Raw genomic sequence first — 8,531 nt, forward strand, 5'->3', positions numbered from 1 at the left:
GTTTCGGATTACTAAGGCTCGTGTAGTTCGGCCAATCTTCATTGTGGTATTTGGTTCTCGGTATCGGGTTAAGGTGTTAACCTTGTTCGTTTTTATTGTTATATATTAATGTATTGTTGTGTTGTAGCTAACCCTCCGGGTGTAGCTATTTGGCGTTGTTCACATCGTCGTTGGTGAACTTATATTGTTGTTGTATCTTTAGCTCGTTGCTTAGAGATTGTACGGTATGCTTAGTGTAGTGCCTTATATGGATGCCTCAGTATGCGGTATTTGTTATTTTGTGGCGTGTCCATTTTATACATATATATGTGTGTAGTATATTATCATTCACTAAGCGTTAGCTTACCCTCTCGTTGTTGACTCTTTTTATAGATTGCATGCGGATGGTGGCTCGGGTAAGCGCGAGGATTAGAGGACTTGCATAGTTTGCGTAGAAGGCTTGCTTTTGGATTTATTAGGATTGGGTAGCGTATCCCCAATCGCCATGCTCGGCTTTGTTTTGTATTAAAAGTCTTATGGTCGAAAATTGTATTTCGATACTTAAAGGGTAATTTGGGTCGATGTGGGCCCCGCTTCGTAAACATAATTTTATTAATGGAACGCGCTAGTTTTATTATATTGAACATGCGGTTAAAAGCGTTTTGTCTAAATACGTCGGGAACTAGTCAAACATTTTCGCATTTAAAGACTTTCCGGACAGTCAGGTTTGGCGCGCCGCGCGGCCTATATGGCGCGCCGCGCCAGGTGGCAGTTCAGCAAAAAAAAATTTGTTTGTTTGTAATTTTACACGGTTTAATCGCGGGTTGGTTTGGGTTGTTACAGAGTAATAGCAGTTTCATCTCCCATGATAGAAACAACCACAAAAGGCCACAGACAAGCACAAAAAACAAAACACAGCAAAAACAGATAAACATACAAGAAGGAAAAAAGAAAAACAGGGGTCTTGAATCAACCAAGTGCTTGATCAGGTATTCATGAGTTTCAAGGAACTCAGATCAAGAGTTGGGCACCGGGATTCAGTCAACCATGGGTAAACACACAGAAACAGATAAATATAAAGCAATGAATAAATACGAGACTCCCCTATCACGGATGAGATCTTTGAGAGGAAAAGACAATAGCAGCGGAGCAAGTGAAGAACCAGATCTACAGCACAGAACCAAGCAGAGAACAACCCTAACCCTAAATTGAATTGGGGGTTTTTTCTTTCTTCTGAATCAATCAAGAACCAGCAATCGATCTGAGAGCCTACGCTCTGATACCATGTAAAGAAATGAGAATTCAACACTTCTTAACACCAATAATATGAATCAAATCACCAAACACCACAAAAACCAATCTATGATAAAAGACAGTGAGCAAGAAACGAAGTGCCAAGATTACAAGTGCCAAGATTACAAGTGCCAAGATTGTGATCTAATACGACTGATCACAATTAAACAGAAACGGATGAAAACTCAAACACACTTTCAATCGACAAGTGCAAATCAAAGAGACAAAGAGAATGTCTGAATAAGGCTGCACTCTCGTACCCTAACCCTAGACAGAAGAGACAGATATATAGCGAGCCAAGTTACACAACACACCCTTTGACTTCACTTTAGATCCTCAAGCAATCATGGACCTCATAGAAACAAATGTCCAGCTTTAACCCTCGTCAAACCAAAAGGATAACCTGAAACATCCTAGAACCAAAGAATGAGAAAAATAAACCAACATCCAAACTAAGTTTGATCCATACAATTTAACAAATCACTTGCGTTGTTTTGGATCCTAATATCCTTACATATTTTACATGTCATTAGTGTGGGCCCAAATTAAACCTCAGAACGCCGCCACATGAGATTCACTCCCTTGATTCATAGCATGTTATAGATAGATAGATTATAGATTATAGATAGATAGATAGATATATAAAGAATAAAATAATAAAATATAATACAATAATATACAATAATAAAATTGATTCCAAATACCAATCTGCAGTTCATCTTGTTTTCGTTATCTTCATATGAAAATACTAGTTTTCATATACGTGATTTTTTGTTGTTTACATATGTTCATCCAGTTTTGATGTATGTATTAAGTGAACTAAGTGCACATATATCAACATAATAACTATCGTAAACATAGATTCATTTTTACAGCAGTTTCCATTATTATGTCACATAATCTAAGTGCATATATGCACATGAACGTACATGCAGTTCATATCTCCGCCTTCATTAACGTGTTTAAATTTGTACATTATTATGTGCATATCGAGCGTATTTAGTTCATATGCAGACATGAACTAGTAGTTCATACGTTCGACTTCATTAATGTAAACTATTTTTTACATTATTATGTGCATATTGAAACATGTTGAGCTCATATGGACACATGAACAAGCATGTTCAGGTCGTCATTAACATGATCTAGTATACTTCGTGTGCACACTTGAACAAGCAGTTCATGTTAACTTCATCAAGGTGATCTAATGTGCACATATGAATTCGTTATCGGAGAAATTGTGCAGTGATTTTTCACGTGTTCTCATATGCACACATGAACATTTGTGAGCATTAGTACCAACTTCGTTCAGGTCCTGTATGGTTGTCATAATAGAGTGATGATGTGTAGACGACCTCATTATTCATTTAAGCCTAGAGCAAAAGAAAAGTACCATCATCGTTATTCTATTCATCGATATCGATATTTGTTAATATAACATACAACTACAACATATAATAATAATGTATATATGTTGGTCCTATAGTACTGATGTTATGAAACCATGAAGCCAATAAACATGTGTTCTTATGTGCATATGTTGTGGATATCAATTTTAACTTGTTTGCAAATATAAAACAACCATCGTGAACATTTAATGTGCACTTGTGAACACTCGTGCCTGCACATACAAACACTTGCGCGGGCCTGAACAAGTGAACAGTTCAGTGTAGATATATAACGAACCTGTAAATCGATCACAGTAATTTTAGGAATTACATTTAATTGTAAAGCTTTGGTACTAAGACGAAGCTAAGGAATCGTATTTTTTAAATCAGAACATAAATCTTCTTCATTAACCATGGAACAGAGGAGCGACAACAGCGGTGGCATCATCTTACACTTGCATCATCGTTTTTATCGTCTTCAATAATAAATAAAAAAAGATCGGATCCCGGATACGATCTCATTCCTTTCATCATCATCTGTACAAATTATCTCCATAAGCGCACCTATAGGAATTGGGTAAAAAAAATTTGATGCGTTAGAGGATGGCGATATATTAAGGTCGACAAAGGGTATTTAACGGCTGATGATGAAGGAAAAAGAAAGAAAAGATTTTGTGGGTGTGAGGGAGATGCAGTTGGTCAAACAAAACAATTATATTCAATTGGACCATGTTACCCTTTCTTCCTAATCAAACGGTACTCGCGTTTCTATCTAGTAACCAATTTCCCATCCTCATTTACATCCATAGATCAAAACATTTAATGGTTAAGATTGGTTCTTGCAGTTTGTTTCGTGGTTCTCATTTGAACTTTTGTGTATATATAATGTCAAATAAAAATAAAAGTTACGAAACAGAAACATATCAGATGGGCTGTCTGGTTAAACTTTAATGTACTCGTAAATAACTTTATTTATCATTCAAAAAATGTTAGTGATATTGGTTTTTGTAATACCAGTTACTGCATAACTACTTTAATCTTTTTAAAAAGAAACGAAACATAAAGTGTGGTTAAGCCAACCAGTTTTGACCTATTACACCATACCAAATCATGGCCAGTTTTAACTTAATAACCGACCTACCCATCTTGCAAACTTTATTAGAGATTACACAATGCATGTATATTATCCATATATATATATGAACACGATTATTCTGTTTTAATCAAATAGACAGAATGCACATACTGGTAAACAGTTGAAAGCTTACTGCATTTGAGAGCTGCTCACGGATATATGCCATTGATCTCAACATGGCCCCTAATGTGTCTCTGGATATGGATACCTGAAACTTCACCCCAACAATATATCAAATAGACAGAATGCACATACTGATAAATAGAAGTTTGATAAATCGCTTTATCAATCTATACTTCTTTAATCGCTCGCAATCATTAAAGCTCACCCAGCCGAAACAAAAATTTACATTTTTAAATCATCACAATACTATGCTCTATAATTTTACCTATTTATTTATGAACATATATATTATGTGTTATAATGAGTATTCGATTCATATTTCTCAATGATATGAGATGATGAATGTATGACTTGGGGATGAGAACTCATCAGGAAGTGTTGCAGATCAACTAGACAGATTCAATGACAGGCTGCAAACTACTTTTGACTTATTGGAATCATTATAGAGTTTTTGTATGAAATTGTTGTTAAGGTTTTAAGGGTGGTTGTTGTAGTTTGTTGTTTTAAAATTGAAGTTGCGATTGCACTTTTTTAAGTGGTGCTTTGAAAGGAGAGCAACAGAAGCTGAATAACTCCATGGAAACACTCAACGTTAGAAACATGTGAGCGATGCACTTTTTTCTTGGTAACAGCTAATCATTTTTTTTTAATTACAATTTAATTAATGAGGAGTACTTGATATTATCTTTTAATGCAGGCGTTTGGATGACAAAATTAAACTGTTGACATCTGCATTTTCGATTCTCTTTTCATGCACAAAGATTATTGTGAAAGGTTTACCCATGACTGTGAAGTGCTATTTATTGACTTTTTGAGGCCGGTAAGAGTCATAACTACTTGGTATTGGTGTAATCTGGATAACCCACGGCCCCGTCATATGTTTTGTTTCACTCCATTTGCTGTTGGTGCATACGTTTCCCTAATGATTGTAATACTCTATCCATGGTATGTTGATTTCCATGAATGGTTGTTGTTAGTGAGCATCCTTGATGAACGGCTTTGATGAGCAGCATTGATCAAATACAAGCTAGTTATATTGTTGTGTACTCCTTTACAGTTTTTAAATATTCAGCATTTATAACCAAATAAAGATCAATTTCTATAGATTAGATATAATTTTAATGCGGTTAAACTATGGTGCATTGTATTGGTAGTTTGACTTTAGTAAGTCTAAGTGAAAAGGTCAAGTTTATGGACCTGATTTGAATGATGTATAAAAATTTGAGTTTTAATGATGTGTACTTGATGAATGGAATTGTGGTTCACTTAGAATGTTCAAATGTTCCAACTTATATCAATTTCAAACATTCACCACAATTCCATCCATCATGTATCATCATTGAAACTAAAATTTGCATACATCATTCAAATCAGGTCCATGAAAACAACAACCTTACTGAAAACTTGACCTTTTCATTTTGATTCACTAAAGTCAAACTACCACAACATTGCACAAAGTCTTAACAGCATTTGATCAATCTATATTAATCTTTATTTGGTAAAAGAATAGTAAGCAATATAATCGTATTTGATCAAGGCTGCTATTCAAGATTGTTCATTAAGGATGCTCACTAACAACCAACCACTCCTTGAAATCGAGATACGATGGATAGAGTACCCAACACTAGAAAAACATATGCGGCAACAGAAAGAAGCGTGAAACAAGACATATAGTAGGGGCATGAGTTACCCAGAATATTCCAATACCATGTAGATAACCATTTAACAAGTCCAAAAGAGGAAGTAAACAGAATTTCACTGTTATAGGTGAGCCTTTCACTACAATTTTTCCACATGAAAACACGATTGAAAAAACCAATGTCAACAGTTTGAACTTATCATTCAAACGACTGCATGAAAATATCATATCAAGTAGTATTATGTAATAAAAAAAATGATTAGAAGCTGTAACCAAGAAAAAGGAGAATAACTAACATGTTTCTAGCTAGTATGTTTCCACGGATTCTGTTGCTCTCCTTCCAAAGCACCATTTATTAGGTGTAATCCAACCTCCAATAAGAAAACAGCAAACTAGTGTACATTCCTTAAAACCGTAACAACTATTCCAAACAAAAACGTTATGATGATTTCAGCGAGCCAAAAGCAGTTTGAAACCAATCATTGAATTTGTCGTAATAGGGCTACATCATTTCCTGGTGAGTTCCCATCCCCTAGTCGTCCATCTTATAAACTTAAAGAATATAAATCGAGTACTCGCCATAACACGATATGTATGTATGTATATGTGTGTATATATATATATATATATATATATATATATATATATATATATATATATATATATATATATATATATATGTAATATATAATATCAAGAGGGAATCACTTTTTTGGGGGGAAGTAAGTTTTTTTCGTCTTTTTCGATTTTTTTTTTTTCAGGCATCAAGATCACATGAAATTATGAACATTTAAAAAAGACACTTTGTGAAGAATGTTATTATTTTGGCGGTAAAGCGCTCGAAGAAAAAAATAAAAACATTCAACTCTAAAATGCATTGAATGTTTTGATTCTGAGTTTTTTTTTAAGGGGTTAGAAATTAGGGTTTAGAAATTAGGGGGTTAAAAATTAGGGTTTAGCTATTAGGGTTTAGAAAATAGGGTTTTAGGTTTAGAAATTAGGGTTTAGGGTTTGAAAATTAGGGTTTAGATTGAATATTTTAACACGAACAGTTTAGAGTTTAGGGTTTTGAGTTTAGAGACTAAACCCAAAACACTAAACCTTAAACTCTAAATCGGGCTAAATTTCGAAAAAAACACTTCACACAAGATGAAAACAACACGATGCAAATAAACTCAGAATCAAAACATTCAATGCATTGAATGTTTTCATATTTTTACCTAATTTTGATGTTTGAAAAAAAAAAATTCAAAAAAAAAAAACCAAAAAATTCAAAAAAGAAATTTACTTGCCCAAAAAAGTGTTTCCCTTTTGATTATGACCCTAAAGTATTATTGTAAAACAGAAAAGAACATCACCACAGAAATTCATATCATCATAAACACTAACGCTTAACAGAAAGGATAACTATATATGAAGAGAAATACAGATCCACCTAAATTCAAGTTCAGTAAGTTAAACATCATAAATTAACAGAAGATTCAACGATAGACATCATAAATTTACTTCGTAGACTACTTAACAGTATATTCAACGATTAACCTCGACACTAGTTAACAGAAAATTCAACAATTAACCTCAAAACTACTTAACAGAAGATTCAACGATTAACCTAATGAATCGGATATTAAAAAAAAAATAAAATCCAGATCCAATACTTAAATGATTCAGCAAATCACGACATATATAACTTACGAATTCCAAATCATGAAACCTCTTAACATTCAACACGAAATACGATTAGATTAACTATACTTAATAGCAAAAAATCAATAATATTAAAGCGGATAAAGAAAATTGCAAAATGTGAAATTAAGGAATACTGATCAGAACTCTACCGTCGAATTGCAACAGATCTACAAGTTAAGAAGGAAAAAACCCTAAAAATAAATATTGTGTGGGCTTAGTTTCATGCGGGCTTGAAACTAAATATACTGGCCCATTCATTAGTAGTTATTTTGATCCATTTAATAACAAAAAAGATCTTTGCTTACAAAATAACTATATGTAATGTAAGTGGTCACTTTGACCTAGTAAAAAGAATTGGCATACATCACATTTATTTTTATTTTTATTTTTTTGACGAAAAACAAGGAAATTAAATAAATTGACAGTCTTTCATCAAATAAGGGAAAAGCTCAAAATGAGTACAAGCAATTGAGAAACCGCTTATCCGCTCATTGGTTACAACACTTCGTATAACTAGCCGTACGGATTGCATACGAAAACAATTAAACCAATGAATTGTACAACTGAAAAATTGATCACAAAACAAAAGTCTTGAAAATTCACGCATGAAAAACCAAAGTATGACAACATATGATCTTGAACTTGAGCTATAGCTTTCGTTTTAAGGACATAGAGACTTTGAAATTGAACTTGATCACCAATAATCTTCATGAATCTCTTGATGAAAAATCACATTCCATGAATAAAATGCCAACATGATATCATTACATATGATATGTTAACTTGAAGACATCATCTCCACATTGATAATAACCCACCCAACGTCCATGTGCTCCTACCTATACAACTTGAAAAGACTGATTTTCCATATTACATTCATTTCCATATTACAATCATCTCCACATTTTAAAAAATATGATTGATCAGTTGTGTTACCTCATTAGCCATGGTTTCTTGAATGGTCAAAAATTGCACATAAATAAGCTAACCATTTACCCCGCATTACGACCTTTTGCCTTGTTACCAAGGCTGCGGGTTGTCCATGAGGCGACCCTCATGGTTATTTTTTTGTTTCGAGCAGCTCATCAGCTGCCATCTTCTTCGTCAATGCATCGAAGTTGCACGTCTCCTCCTTGTAAGAAAGTTTTTGGAGCCTACAACATTTTTCAAATCATAATCCTTTTCACGCAAAAATTAAAACACGTAATCTTTTTCGGACATCGGCAAAACTCATATTACCTTTATTAGCAAATTGTGTAACTTATGATACCTTTGCGACTCATTC

At 33.7% G+C, this 8,531-nt stretch overlaps 1 long non-coding RNA gene across 1 annotated transcript; it reads right to left on the bottom strand.

Moving 5' to 3' along the window:
* Positions 1-2,752: 2,752 nt before the first annotated feature.
* On the bottom strand, positions 2,753-6,199 carry LOC139839987 (uncharacterized). The gene is made up of 3 exons (XR_011757168.1): positions 5,854-6,199; positions 3,929-4,009; positions 2,753-3,224 (listed from the first exon to the last, which is right to left on the bottom strand). It is a non-coding gene; the product is annotated as an uncharacterized lncRNA (long non-coding RNA).
* Between the last annotated feature and the right edge of the window lie 2,332 nt (positions 6,200-8,531).

Source organism: Rutidosis leptorrhynchoides, chromosome 4, assembly GCF_046630445.1.
Source record: "Rutidosis leptorrhynchoides isolate AG116_Rl617_1_P2 chromosome 4, CSIRO_AGI_Rlap_v1, whole genome shotgun sequence".
Lineage (NCBI taxonomy): Eukaryota > Viridiplantae > Streptophyta > Magnoliopsida > Asterales > Asteraceae > Rutidosis > Rutidosis leptorrhynchoides.